Genomic DNA, 15868 nt, shown 5'->3' with positions numbered 1-15868 from the left:
AGACAGGTGTAAGAGACCTGAGGAAGAAGGAGGAGGAGAGCTGAGAGCTGAGAGGTGAGTAGAAATGCCTCAGAAACTGATTAGGTTAATATAGTGTCACAGATTGAATGTATTCTTAGGAGGTAAGAGTTTCTGGTCACTGTTGCTTACTTCTCAGTCTAGAAAAATGCTAAATTTGATTTGGATGAGAGCAATCTGGAATCAAAGAGTTAGTAAACTGTTACTATTAACTGTAAGACATTAGGAGAGTAATTTATGAATAAACAAGAGATAGAGAGCAGTATGAGGTATAAAATAGATAATGTAATTATATTACATTAAATTAAAAAGATTTTACACAAATAAAATAGAGGTATCCAAGATTAAGAAAGAAAGAAAGCAAAAAACTGAGAAAATAATATTTGGACAGATTCCCTTAGCTGAATCAGGTAAAGTTTCATGAAAGAAGTGCAATAGAGAAAAGTCTAAAAGGAAGAGGATTTTATTGGTGGTCATGTGGAATGGAAGCCTGTTTGTGCAAATGTACAGTTGGGAGAAGGCAGGATATGAAGTATGAGAGTGTATGAAGGGAAGTGAAATGAAGTAAGACTATAAAGAATGTTTGGAGATAGATTGTGAATGATCTTGAAAACCAGGTGAAGAAAATTTTACTTTATCCTCAAGGTAATAAGGATCCTCAAGGCTAAACTGAAAAGTTTAGCAAAAGGGAGTGACATGGTCAGACCTGTGTTAGGAAGATTATTTTGGCAACCATTTGGCCACCATGGATTGGTAAGGAGAAGAAAATAGGCAGAAAGTCTATTAGAAAGGTTGTTAGAAATGCCAAAGCCATGACTATACTTGGATAATCTATATCAAATTGCTTGCTTTCTCAAGCTGTAGGGGTGAAGAGGGAGAAAGGTAAAGAATTCAGAACTCAGACTCAAAAACAAATATTAAAATTGCTTCTACATAAAAGTAAAGAAAAATAAAATACTAAACACCAAGGTAATTTTTTTTAGAAAAGGTTAAAAAAATGTCAAAGCCAGAGTTAGTAACTACTATGGTGGTTGTAGTGAGAGTAGAGATACATGAGAATTATGGCAGAGGAAGAATTGTTAGGAGTAGGGTAACCTCCTCAATAAGGGATGTGAGACAGAGAAGAGTCAAAGATGGCTTTGAGGTTTCAAGCTTGAATGACGGAGACAAGGTTGATGCCATCAACAAAATTAGGAAAGGGGAAGTTTGGGGAGTGAAGGTTTTGGGGAAGCTGACAAATGCAGTTTTGGACAAGTTGAATTTGAAATACAAACAGGATTTATCAGACAATTGGAACTGTGAGATTAGAGCATTGGTTTGGGAATTCAGGGTAAATTTATAGAATTGGGAATAATTTCCACAGTTATAAATAATTGAAATCATGAAAATACATGATATTACTGAAAGAAAAATTATAGAAAATGTTTGTAATGCCTGGCATTATCCTGGACTTCTTGATCTTAATCATTCCACATATTCAACCATTTTCTGTATCTTGTAACTTTTCCCTTCATAACATCTCACACATCCAGGTAACTAACCCTTTGGATTCATTCAAATCTTCATTCTAGTCCATTCTACACACTGCTGCCAAAGTAACTTTCCTTAAGTGTAACTCTAACTCTGTGACTCTCTTACTTGACCAAGTCTGGTGGTTTCCTATCATCTCTAGAAAAAAAAATATACATGCATATGCATATGTATATGTGTATATATGTATGTATATATGTATATATATACATATATATATATATATATATATGTCCCCTTGTTTAACTTTAAAATGTCTTCCTGAATATGCAGGAATTTGCCCTTTCTTTTATTTTCCTCTCTCCTCTGTCTCCATTCGATGCAATTCTAACTTCATTTGATCAAATCAGATGAAAGTGAGGTTCAAGTGGCACCCACTTTTCCCACCTCTTCTTTGTGTAGCTTCTACTTGTGGGTCCCAGTTATGTTAGGTGAATCCATATTCTCTTCCCCCATATTTTCTGCCTTTTCCCTTCCTTTTTCTTTCTTCTTGTAAGATAATCAGAATATTATACAATCGCTCCTAGGTCCTCTGTTTTATTTAAGTCCTAACTGATCACTGCTGACATTATGGTAATGAAGAAACACTTACTTCCTTTTTAGAATATAAAGACTATATGTGTTTAATCCATGCCAGTTCTCATCTGTATTTGCCATTTCATGTTTCTTTTAATTCTTGTGCTTGTACTTCAATTTTTCTACTAAATTCTAGTATTTTAATCACTTAATCTCGTATTTTAATTTTAGTAATTTAAAGATTGAAAATCCTTATTACATTAGTGGTTCATTTTTCTTTATCTTGCAGGATTTTTAAGTTTTTAAGTTAAGTTTAACAATATAAGTTATGCTGGGTGAGTTATTCATAATTATAAAGCTACTTCTTTTAACCTTTCAGAATTCCATATTTCAAATTCTTCACTCTTCTATCTAATAGCTGATAAATCTTGTTTGATCTTTACTGGCTTTTCAATATTTGACCTCTCTCTACTTGCAATATTTTTTCCTTTGACCCAGAAGGTCTGAATTTTGGCTATGATATTCTTAGGAGTTTTCATTTTAGTATTTTTTTTTTGAGTTCTTTTTTGGGGGAGAGGCAATGGGCATTAAGTGTCTGAGGTTGAATTTAACTCATTTCCTCCTGACTCCAGGGCCAGTGCTTTGTCCACTGTACCACCAAATTGCCCTTAAATTTTGGTATTTCTTTCAGGAGTTTTCTGAAATATATATATATATACATATATATATATGTATATATATATATTTGTATAAAATATACATATATATAAATATATATGTATATTTGAATTTTCATTTTGACTGGTTATAATAGATCTGGGCAATTTTCTTTCATGACTTCTTGAAATATATCTAGATTATTTTTCTGGTCCAGAGAATTCATCAATAGTTCCATGATCTCTCCTTGATCTATTTTCCAGTGTAATTGTTTTTTGAAATGAGAAAACTTATATTTTCTTTTAATTTTTTAGTCTTATGACTCAATATTACTATTTCTTTTTTTCATCTAGACATTAACTTCTGTCTGACCCATTCCTGCTTTTAAGGAATCTATTACTTGGCTAAGGTTTTGTCCCTCTAGTACTAAACTGTTGACTCTCTGTCCAAGTCTTTCCTGCAGAGCACTCATATCTTTTTTTTTCTCTTTTGGTATTCTGGTTTTATTTATACAATCATTTAAAAACATTTGTTTCACTTCTTCTAGGAATTCTAGTAGATTTTGTGTTTAGGTTGTGTTATTGTTTGAAGTTTTACTTGTAGAAGTTTTGGAGTCATTCTCTTCTTTTGATTTTGTATCTTGAGCATCTCTTTCTTCATAATTGCTCTTTATGTTGGGAATCTTTTTGTTGCTTTTATTGTCATTTTTTTCCTCCTCACATTGAGCCTTTGTGAAAGATTATGTGTACTTCTGGAGGTATTTTTGGACCTTTTTTGGTCCTTTGTATTCTCTGAGATCTTGTTGATGCTTTTTTGGGGATATTGAGTTCTGAATCCTTCAAAGATCTCAGGCATCTTCAGTATACCCACACAAAATGATTTGATCTAGAGTAAAATCTGATTGCTATTTTTCTCATCTAAACTTTGCAAACTCTTGATCCAGTTTGGGTCTAATGCTTGTTAGTTGGAAGACTCTGTGGGTTCAGGAAATTCAGTAACTTCAGGCTTACTCTTAGTCTGAACTTTCTGCCTTGGTCACTCAGTTTGCATGCTTTATACTAGGCTGTGGCCTGAATCTGAGACCCTGTTCTGCCAACAGAGTCACACAGCTGCTGCTTCTTTCTGTTCCTGTTTCTCTTCAGGTTATTTGAGTTCTGGTCAGCCACTTCTCAGTGCAGATCCTTCCTCAGTCAATACTGTGTCTATGACCTAGCTCTTATGTCAAAGCAAAAGAACTACCAGTTGGCTCTTATTTCTAATTCCTACACAGTTCCAGGCTTATCCTGACATTCATGATGCTTTTCATTCCAAAATACAGTTGAACATCCCAAATCAGTTCCCGCATTGGAGTTTCTCACTTTATTGACCTATTATGCCCTCATTTATAAAATCATTTAAAAACATTTGCTTTATTTCTTCCAGGAATTACAGTTGACTTTGTTGTACTCTTATTTGAAGATTTTTCTCTGGAAGTATTGGAGTCATTCTTTTCTTCTAGGATTGGATTTTGGGCCATCTATCTGTAGCTGCTCATTTCCAACCTACAGACTGTTTCTCTGTGCTGACCTGGGTTGCGAACTCATTTTGTTTTCTCCTTGAATTTCCCAATCACCAATTGGTCTGATGCTGCCTTGGTCTTCATTAGAGTAATAGTGGGAAAGAACTGGGCTATATGTCTTCCTACTCCACTAACCTTGCTGGTTTAGCTCTGTTTATCTTTTTTATTATTATTAAATATTTTTAAATTTATTTTTCCAACTACATGTAATAGTAGCTTTCAGCAATCATTTTCTTGCAAGGTCTTGAGTTTTACATTTTTATCCCTCTCTTCCCTCTCTCTGCCTCTGACAGAAAGCAATCTAATATATAACCATGCATAAATATGATAAACATAAATACATATTAATCATGTTCTGAAATCTGCTTATCTTTTAAAGTCCTATTATAAATTGACCTTAATCCTGTGGGTCATTATTCCCTCTCCCATGCTCTACAGTCTAGGCAAACTGTTCTTCTATCTGTTCCTCACATAGTAGCCTCCCTTTCCTATCCTTCTGCCTTTACACCATCCATCTTCCATTCCTGGAATCCATTTCCTCTTTAGCTCTGACTTTTACAGAGTCCCTTTTTTCCTTTAAGATGCAATTCAAGAATCTCACAAAGTCTTTTCTAAGTCTTCTAAATAGCTAAGGGCCACCCTCCTAAACTACCTTGCATTCAACTTCTTTGTATATATTTGCCTTTATTAACTTTGTATTCATGCTATATGTATTGCAAGTTTCTTGAAAATAAGGATTTTTTCATTCTTTGTGCTTATCTCCCCAGCACCTAGTGCAGGGCCTGGATTATGGAAGGTCCTTAAGAAATACTTCTTGACTGATTGAGAAGAGAATGGACTGAGGATAGTGCTTTGAGGATTCAGAGGAAGAAGGCAAACCTGCAAAGGAGACTGAGAAGGAGCTGTCAGATAGTCAGGAGAAAAGTAAAGAGAACTTTATAGCATCAATAGGAAGAGGAAGTATCTAAAAGGAACTGGTGTACAGCAGTGTGCAGAGTTACAGAGAAGTCAAAGAGTTCATTGGATTTGACAGTCAATGGTGAGGTCAGAAGCCAGATTGAAGGAGGTTGAGGAATGAGATGGTGATGAGGAAGGAGAGTTTGGAATGTTAACTAATCATAGTTTACCAAGGAAGGGGAAAAAAGAGATAGGACAATAGATAGAAATAGTTTATATACCCTCCAGGTAAGGTTTATATTGGTTTGTTTAGGATAGGGAAGAAATGATCATATTTGCAAGTAGATAGAGAAATAGCCAACAGAGAAAGAGAGAGAGAGAGAGAGAGAGAGAGAGAGAGAGAGAGAGAGAGAGAGAGAGAGAGAGAGAGAGAGAGAAAAGGGAAGGGAAGAGAGAGAGAAGGGGAGAGGGAAAGAAAAACAAAGGAAGAAAGAAAGAGCAAAAAATGGGGAAAGAAGAGAGAGAGAAGAGGAAGAGGGAGGGAGAAATGAGAGAAAGAAAAAGAGAGGAGGGTCCTGGAGATTATAAGAAAAGGGAGTATGGGGTGGCTAGGTGGTGCAGTGGATAGAGCACCAGCCTTGGAGTCAGGAGTACCTGGGTTGAAATCCGGTCTCAGACACTTAATAATTTCCTAACTGTGTGGCCTTGGGCAAGCCACTTAATCCCATTTGCCTTGCAAAAGCCTAAAAAAAAGAGAAGGGAGTGAAATCAGAAGTGGTTGTGAATTCTGGTTTTGCCATTTATTAATTATATAAACTATGGGCCTCTGGGTTTTTAATCTGTTAAATAAGGATCATGGACCAAGGGTACAAATGAAGAGATTAGCCTAATGAATACATGATATTTTGCAAACCTTGAAGTTTTAAATAATACCATGGATATTATTTATTTATTTATTATTAGATCTAACCAGGCAAAAAGACCAACTTATTCTTTGAGACCAGAGGACAGAAGAAGATGCCTAAGGAGCTAAGTTTGGAAGCATGGAAGAAATAAAAGGAGGAGCTCCCTAGGATAGTCTCTTAGTCAGAAGGCATGATCATTTGTTAAAATTAATAAAATTTGGTGTAGAGTTATAAGAGGGTAAAGAAAAAACATTGGGTCATCTGTTTTGAGGAATATGCTAGGGAATTACTCAAAAATGACCCAACAGTTTCCCATATATCCAAGGGACCCAAACTGAAATGAGATAGAATAAATTTACAGTGAATCACATTAGCATGATTTCTTGATTCCCCACTGTTTGCCTCATAGAAAAGCTCAGCAGTGCTGATGTAGGAGTATTGAAGGTAGATAGGGTTGGGAATTAGCACAATTCCCATAACAAGTTAAGAAATAAGGATAATGAGATAAAGAGTAAAAGTCTCAAGGATAGAGGATAAACTTAAAAATGACAGTGATAAGAGAGAAATGAAATAAAGAATACTAGCAAATGACTTGGAGAATAAGAAATATTCCAAGGACTAAAGGTTCCTATGAGAGTGAAGAGCACATTCACAAAAAGTGGGATGGAACTTGTCATCAGAGAATAGAGTTTTAGAGTTTTGGATTTTTAAGATAGAGCAGTTACCAGTGATGGTGAGCTTTATGCTGTGATCAGTGCAGGAGCTGACTGAAGTTGAATGTCAAGGAGGTAATAGTGTTATGGTAGAGGAAGTTGGATGTGACACCAGCTGTAGCCCAGGAAGATCAAAGTCAGAAAGAAGGCTAAATGTACACCCAAATACTCATAACACAACTTTCTGTGGTAGCAAAGAACTGGAGCAAAGAGTATCCATCAACTGGGGGATAGTTAGCAGACTATGTCATGGAATATTACTACTATATCATAAAAAGCAATAAATAAAAAGAATTCAGAGAAACATGGGAAGGCTTATATATTTCCTGTTTAACTTTGATGAAGCTTGTTTGTAAATATTTGTTTGCTTGTTGTCTTCCCCTTCTCCTTAGATTATGAGCTCCTTGAGGGCTGAGATTGTGTTATGAGTCTTTGTAATCCCAACACTGAAAATAAGGTCCAGTATATAATAAATGTTTGTTGACCATCTGATGCAAATACAGAGTGAAGTAAATAGAACAAAGCAAATTATATATATATATATATATATATATATATATATATATATATATATATATATGTATACCAACCTGAATGGCATAAATGGAAACAAAAAAATAACAACAACAAACTGAGCACTCTGACTATATGATTAAAATTGCCAAGCTTGAGATAAGAAATGCACTTGTTTTCCTTCTTTGTAGAGGTGGAGATTGACTAGAATTGCATAAGTGATCAGATTCTACTGATAAGTTGATTAGTTTTTGCTGAACTGCTTTTTGAAAATGTGCTCTTTTAAAAAATTCTTTGTTACAAGGTTTGGCTCACCTCGGTGAGAGGGAGGACAGCATATATTTGAAAATGAAAGCAAAGTAAATAAACACACAAAAAATAAAAAAATTAAAATGTACATGTGGTTTGGAGGGTCATGTGCATAAACATTGCTGATTCCAAGTAAGATGGCCAGGAAAGTATAGAGGAGAGGACCCTGGTATTCAAGTGGTCAAAAAGTCGGATGGAAGTACTAAATAAATGCTAATGAATTTGACTTGAGCTAAATGGATGTTTCAAGGGCTAGTAAATGACAACTAACTGCAAGGTTTGCGACATAATGACACAATCTGCCCAAGTAAACCTGTAAAAAGAAGAGGGTGTTTTATAGTGATGGTAGTGTCAGCATGCATCTGAAAATGGCAGTGGGGGGCAAGTAGAATACAGATCATCTCTTCCTATAAGTCAAGAAGTGGTCAGGTTTAAAGAGGATGGAATGAGAGGTGGTATATATGGGGACAGGGTTTCAGAGGAAGAGATGGAAGACAAAGGAGGTCTGATTAACAAGAAGGGAATTCAAAGGTGATGGTGAAAAAGATGGGCAGAAGATGAAGCCCAGGAGGAAGTGTTGATATGGATAGGAATGAGAGGATGAGGAGAAGTAGCAGGATAGAGTCTCAATTAGTCAAACCAGTGATTTTCAACGATAAAGAAGCAAGTGGTCGGGGGTATACTAGTCATAGTGAAGTGGGGAGTGCCAAATGGGCAGAAGCTTGTAGGATAAACCTTCCCAGGTCCCTCTTGTCATGCATACATACCCACATATGCATACACAATATATGCAAACATATTTATGTGCTTTCACACATATGTCCTATTCTTGGTATCAGAGAGGGAATTGTGAGAGAGGGATGAGAATGTGACATCTAGTTTGGTGTCCGAACTTTAGAAAAGGAAAAATTGATCAGTGCTCTGCAGCCACTTCATCTGCAATTCTATGGGACAAGGAACAAGTGAACATATTTTAAGTCATGAAAATGGAGAGATAACAAGCAGAGAAATATTTGCAAATAAGCTACACCTAGGAAAAGTAGAAAATAAATAAGTCTTTCCATTTTCTCTGAATTCTTCATATTAATTGTTTTTTGATATTTCATGTTTTTGATATTTCATGACCTTATTTGCTTAACTGTTCCCCAACTGATAAATATATGCTTTGTTTTCAGCACTTTGTTGCCACAAAATATATGTATACATATATAAATATATATATATTCATACTCACATATTTGCATTTGTGTGTTTGCAGTAGATAATGATTCCTATCTACTGTCAAAGGGTTAGCATGTAGACATTGGGGAAGGAAAGAGGATTTTCTTAGCACTTTACTGCTAAGCTGAGAAGCCTCTTCAAGGTCAAATATCAGAGCGGTCATATGGGAAGGGAGTAGGTTCTAGGGGCTAACCTATGCCCTCTTCTGCCTGAGGAGTTGAAGATATAAAACCAAACATTGGGGAGAGAAAGAGTAGATACCCCAGGCATTTGAAAATAAATTGTAAATATGCTTCAAAAAAAAAACCACCCTAAACTTCTGTTCTAGGAACCAATGTCTTACAAAACAGGAAGCTGGTGGTCTATTGGGTTTTCACACCTTAGGGCCCAGAAATGAAAATATTGTTCTCTTTTTTTCCCCTCAGAATGTCAGGTGAAGCATCTGGAGAGCTCTGATCAGTTTCTCATTTATCAAGGTTCAAACACTGAACTAAATTCTGCCTTTGTATCCCTCTCCCACAACTCTCTCTCTCTCTCTCTCTCTCTCTCTCTCTCTCTCTCTCTCTCTCTCTCTCTCTCCCCAGAATAAGATGCATTCCAATCTATGAAAAGAGCTATGCAGAAAATTTCTAGAAATCTTAGCTTTTTGTTATGATTTCACCTCCATTAACTGAGCTTCAGTTTCCCCTTTTGTAAAATAGAGAGGGAGGAATGTTGGATTCCATTATCAGTGAGGCCTTAGTTATTTTCATGATTGTTGAGTTCTTAGGGTCTTTATGGACCTCATGTGGTCTCAGTTCTGAAGTATCAGAGGACAAGGGGACGGGCATCCTTATGTGCATGAAGAACTGTAAATGGTGAGGAAATCAGGAGGTAGCACACAGGGGAAAAGATAAAATGAAGGATTAAATACTTCAATTTCCTCTCCTGCCTGGTTTTGAGTGCTATTTGGTTTAGAAAGGGACTGTACAACTAAGCTATGAGGCTGAAGATAATAACAAAAGGGGCAGGTTAGAGAGTGATTCCCTCTAACACAATTGATTCAGACTAGTCACTCTTCAATCAGAAGAGAAATAGATAGAAAAAATGAAAAGTGAAATAATGAATATAAGTACAACTTTAAGACCAACCCAAGTGTTTAATTTTATCTAATAAACTAAGATTGGTACATTTCTAAGAAGTGTCACTTAAAAGGTTGCAAGTCAAATTGCAGAAAAAGTTGGTGGGTGACAACTTTTTGCTTGCAGATGATTGTATACTAAATGAAATCTCTGAGGCTGGGATGTAGCAGAGGATGGTTGATTCTCTGTTGCTTCTACTCATTTTAGCCTGACAATTAATATTAAGGAAACAGAGGCTCTCCACCAGCCAGCAACACGCTATTTATACATGGAACCATTGGATACAGCAAATGGAGAAGTTTTGAATACTGTGGATAAATGGCATTGTACTTTCTAGGGAAGTACAAATTGATAATGAGGTTGACATATGCATTGCCGGAGCTAACTCAATATTTGGGAGTCTCTAAGGGAAAGTGCAGGAAAACAGAGTTCTTTGACTGACTATCAAATTGAAGACTTATAGAGCTGTTGTGCTGACTAGATTGTTATATACTTGTGAGACTTAGACAGTATACCAGTGCTTCCATATGAATTGTCTTAGAAAAATTCACCTGGAAAGATAAGATATTAGATACTGAGGTCCTTTTTTGAGCTAAACTGCCAAGCAGTCCAATGGCCTGGGCCATGTTGTTTCAATGTCAAATGTAGCTTTGTTTAAAAGACTATTTTATGGAGAACTCACACTAGGCAAGCATTTACATGGAGCCAGAAAAAATGATATGAGGACACATTCAAGGTCTATTTGAAGAATTTTGGAATTGATTTTGAGACCGGGAAGACACTGTCACAGAACCAACTAGCAAGGCAGACCTATATCAAAGAGGATGCTGTGGTTTATAAGAAAAGTAGAATTTCAGTAGCTAGAAGGAAAAGTGAGATGAGTAAATTTAAAGCCACTTCTCCACCAAATGTTCATATAGACTATTTGTGCCCAAACAGCGGTAGAGCCTTCTGAGCTCATATTGGTCTGCTCAGTCACAGTTGGATGCACTGTACTTTGACTTTGACATAGTGATGCCATTTTGGTCTTCTTTGAGCATAGACAGCCAATTTTTTTCTTTTTCCTAAATCAGTGTAAAACTATACAACACCTAAAGTGGTGGGCCACTTAGGGTTGTGTTATCATTACTTTCTGGTGAGTTATTGCTCTTGATGCAATTACATGTAGAGCCAATTAATATCAATCAATTAATCAATAATAATTTATTAAGTGCCTCTCCAGGACAGAGAAAAGGATTCAGTGAATGACAGTCTTCTTCTACCTTACTTATATAAATATATCCACTTATAATATTCAATATCAATAGTTTTTTATTTTTCTTTTCTTAAAATAAATTTTATTGTTATCTTTTGCTTTATAATGTTTAATCTCCCTCTACCCCCAGTATCCCTATTTCTTCCTTCTCTAAAAGAACCATCTAATATAAGAAAACGAAACCAAGCATGATGAAATCTGAAAATATATACAGTGCTTCTTACTCATGGTCCTTCCACTTCTCCAAAGGAGGTGTGTGTGTGTGTGTGTGTGTGTGTGTGTGTGTGTGTATGTGTGTGTGTGTGTGTATGTCTGGGGCACCAAGTTTGTTTTTTGTCATTTTGCAACATTCTTTTTCGATTGTTTTATTGTTTTTGAAATTTTGATTGTTGTAGTTATTGTGTATTTTTTTCTGGGTGCTGCTCACTTCATTTTGCATCAGCTCATACAAGTTTTCATGTTTCTCTAAATGCATCATATTCATTGTTTCTTATAGCATAGTAAGATTCCATTACATAATTATACTACAATTTGTTTATCCATTTCTCAATCAATAGACATCTACTTTATTTCCAATTCTTTACTGCCACAAAAAGTACTATTATGAATATTTCAGTGTATATAGGAAGCTTTACAGTTTTTCAGTACTCTTCTTAATACTTTATCTCCTTTGATGTTCTCAACCATTCTATCAGGTAAGTTAGGTATTATTAATGCTCTCATTCAATAGAATAATAGAATTCAAAAGAATAATTTTTATTTAACAAGCGAGATAGCATTGTAACCAAGGAGACAAGAGGAGTTTCTTGTAGTGGATAGCATTTGTTTAAAGAATAGCAAATAGGCCTATTTGACTGGAAAATAAAAGCAGGAATGATAAACTAAAGTCTCCCTTGAAGGTCATGGGAAGGGCTGAAGAGGGCATGGGAGGCAGATCATATTTGACAAACCAAGCATAATCTTAAATCCTTCCAAGGATGTGAAGAATAGAGAGGAGACCTAAGGGGCCTTGAGGAGAGATATGTTGTATGATCTATGCTTTCTAAGTTATGCCAAGACCTCAAAAGGACTCTAGCATGGGTAGTGGGCTCAGAGTCAGGCAAAACACAAACTATCTTCTCTCCTTGCCATCTCAATCACTTGAAAAGGACCAGGAGGACTCTGGGGCCCTACAGCAGGATGTGAAGTCTTTTTTCTTCAAGGAAAAACCACAGATTCAGCAATACCTGTGTGCAGGGTGACCCGAGGACCTACTGAGGAGAACCTGCCTGGCCAGGCTGGGTTCTGGATGACATGCTTCTACCCACAGACATGGTTCTTGAAATCATCTATACAGATCCTTCTGATTTCCCTTTGAGTCTAGAGCCACTGAAGGGAAACTCCAGGGTGAGGTATTCTAACATTGTTTGCGTGATCTCTGGCAGGTGGCTTGAGTCTTTTGAACCTGTTGCTCTTCCCCATGCTCGAGGTTATAGGAACTGACAAAATACATTATAGACCAAGCTAAAGACACAGTTGATAAAGTGTTGGATGGGTCTAGAGTCAGGAAAACCTGAATAGCATCCAACCTTGGATACTTACTAGTTGTCCCTTAACCTCTGTTAGCCTCAGTTTTTTCAACTGTATAACCTGGACAATAATAGCACCTCTCCTTAAGGTTATGAGGATGAAATAAGCTAATATTTATAGAACATTTTGTATAATGATCGACATATTGCTGGTGCTATGTATATACTAAATTAATATTATTATTCGTATTTCCTTGGGACATTTTCACTTGGATATTTTGGCATTATCTTAATTTTAGAATATCCAACACCAAATTAAGTCTATTATACCTTAAACCAATTCCATTCCCCATCTCCTGGTTCTGTGGTAAAATAGCAATCTCATTGCCCACATTTCATAGGCATGAAAACATTGCAGTGTCATGGATAAAAACATTAGAATCAGAAGAACCTTTTGCTATAATCTGCTCCAACTCCATCTCCCTCATTTTTTATAGTTGTGGACATTGAGGCCCAGAGAAATGAAATAAAAGTTCACACAGACAAGTCAACAAGCCTTTATTATGTGCTAGCCACTATGCTAAGTTCTAGTAATATAAAGAAAGGTAAAAACAGTCTCTGCCTTCGAGGAACTAGCAATCTAATGGAGGGGACAATATGCAGACACCCATGTATAACCAACAAGGTAAATTGGAGATCTCAGAGGAAAGGAATAGCATTAAAAGGGGATTCAGGATTAGGAAAGTCTTCTTGTGGAACAAGGTAGAATTTTAGCTGTTTTGGGCAGTCAGGAGGTGGGAAGGGGAACACTTCAGGCATGGGGGATTCCCAAAGGAAATGTACAGTGAGAAGATGGAATGCTTTGTGCAAGGAACAGTTAGGAAGCCACCATCACTAGATCTTAGAGTATCTCAGGATGAGCAAGGTGTAAGAAGAATGCAATGGTAGGGGCCAGGTTTTGAACCAAGAAAAGGATTTTTATATTAGATCCTGGAGTTAATAGGGGAGTCACTGGAGTGGATTGAATGAAGGAAATCTAACCTGGTCAGACACAATTAATCAATGGCACAGTTAGGACTAGGATGAGAGGTCTCTTGCATATTCTGTCAACCCAGTTTCTACTGTACCATTCTGCCTCCCTTTTCTCTGACTTATTGCCTCTTCCCTCTCCTTCACCCCCTAAATCTGATTAGTCCTAGTCTTCTTTCAAAATGCCTCCTAAAATCATCCCTTCCTCTGCATTTCCACAATCACCACCCTAGTACATTCCTGGTAGGGCCTTGAGAATCCTCTAGACCCTTTTCTCCACCTCTGACATTTTACTTTCACTAATCTATTCTATCTCCGGCCACACTGCTACTGGTCTTTCTAAAGCACACCCCGATCATATCACTCCTCCACTCAGAAATCTTCAATGGCTCCTTAGTACCTTTTTTTTGGAGGGTGGAGTGTGGAGAGGGAAGGAGAAGGAATTGTAGGGAGGACATATAGATGAGAGCAGGGGAAATGATATAAATGCATGCCTGTTTTAAAATGTGGTTTTGATTAAAAAGAAACCCTAAAACCCATCAACACTACAGGAAACATAGGCCTCCCAGAGCAGCAGCTTATGTTGTAGGTTGAAGCTTGATAATATCAATACTAACCACCTGATGTACTTCACATAACTATCATGATGTTCAAAACAGCAATCCCCAGGAATCTTGGACCAGCATGAAACTCCCCTCTGCTTAGAAGTTTAGTGAATAAAGTATTTTTTCACACCTAGAAATTCATATCTGTTCCTAGAAAAAAAAGCTCAGGGCATGTCCAACCCAATCCTTCTTGGGAAGGGTGTGATGAATCATAACACTTATAATGTATAGGCATAAATCACATGCTTCTCTTAAGCAGCCTTCACCTCAACACATAATGTACTGAGGTTAACACCATCTTGGTTGAATCCAGTTATTGCTTAATTGGGAAACTAGTGTTCTGAAGAATTTCCTCTTTGGCTGAGGTTGGTTCAGTTCCCTTCTCTCCTTACGCAAAGGAAGTTCCCTTCACTAACAGAATCATCACAGGATCATCAATTTCTCAGCCTGAGAAAGCCCAACTAATTCAAGATGAAGACATCCTGGGCAGATGAAGAAGTGGAGCCTTAAAAGCATTTTGGAGGATACTGCTTCTCTTAGTTCTATTTCCTTTAACCCCTTCCTTTGTCTTGTCTGCCCTCTGGGAGTAGTATAGGGAAATGGTCTGTCTTTTGATACAAGCTTCTTTTCTACTTAGATCTTGCATATGACCTATGGCATATGTAGATCAGTAACTCATAGATGGACTGTGGAATAAAAAATATTAGATTCCTCTTTGTTGCTTCTGTGCAGTAGTATCCAATTTTTCATATCCCATTTGGGGTTTTCTCAGCAAACATACTAAAGCGGATTTGCCAGTTCCTTCTCCAGCTCATTTTACAGATAAGGAAACTGAGGCAAATAGGGTCAAGTGATTTTTCTTGCAGTCACACATCTAGGTAAGATTTGAACTCAGGATGATAAGTCTTCCTGGCTTCAGGTCCAGCATGCTATTCAAATTGCCTCCTAGGTGAAAGGTTTCCAAATACTCAACTCAGAATTTTTTCACCTGCAGCAAAAATGTTGGGGGCAGCTCAGAAAATAGTTTAATTATGGGTAAAGTCTAAAAGGAGATAATATGATCCTGCAAAGAAATGGAGGGGAGAGGCAGGCTTGGATTAGGGATTCTGATTGGGAGTGCTCAGGAGTCAGCAGAGAGAGAGGACCACAGGGTGAAGTACCATGGAGAGGAAACTTGTCTTCCTCATTGTCAGGATTTTAAGACAAAACCCAGTTTACTTCATGCTAGTATTATCTCTGGAGTTTGACACCCTCATTTTATCCAGAAAGAAATCTGGAGTAATTGAGTTGTCCCCAAATTTTCTCTCCTCCACATTAAGACATTCCAAATCCTTGAACTTCATTCTTAGTCTCTTGCTCCTTCATTTGACTTCACTCTTTCTGTAGTGCTAACACCCAGTCTCCAGTTTGAAACTGGTATATGTGAATCTACCTTTACCCTGTACCTCTTGTTCTCATTAGCATTGACAGATATTTTATATCTGTCCTCTATGTCAATCCATATTGCCAACAG

At 36.8% G+C, this 15868-nt stretch overlaps 1 long non-coding RNA gene across 1 annotated transcript in view; it reads left to right on the top strand.

Moving 5' to 3' along the window:
• LOC141507474 (uncharacterized) overlaps positions 1-15868 on the top strand; it is a 36258-nt gene continuing 20390 nt past the window's right edge. The window contains exon 1 of the long non-coding RNA XR_012474163.1: positions 1-54. This is a non-coding gene — a long non-coding RNA (uncharacterized LOC141507474). The remainder of the gene's footprint in view (positions 55-15868) is intronic.

Source organism: Macrotis lagotis, chromosome 1, assembly GCF_037893015.1.
Source record: "Macrotis lagotis isolate mMagLag1 chromosome 1, bilby.v1.9.chrom.fasta, whole genome shotgun sequence".
Lineage (NCBI taxonomy): Eukaryota > Metazoa > Chordata > Mammalia > Peramelemorphia > Peramelidae > Macrotis > Macrotis lagotis.
The sequence above is the reverse complement of the archived record's forward strand: the minus strand, read 5'-3'. Positions and strand labels throughout refer to the sequence as shown.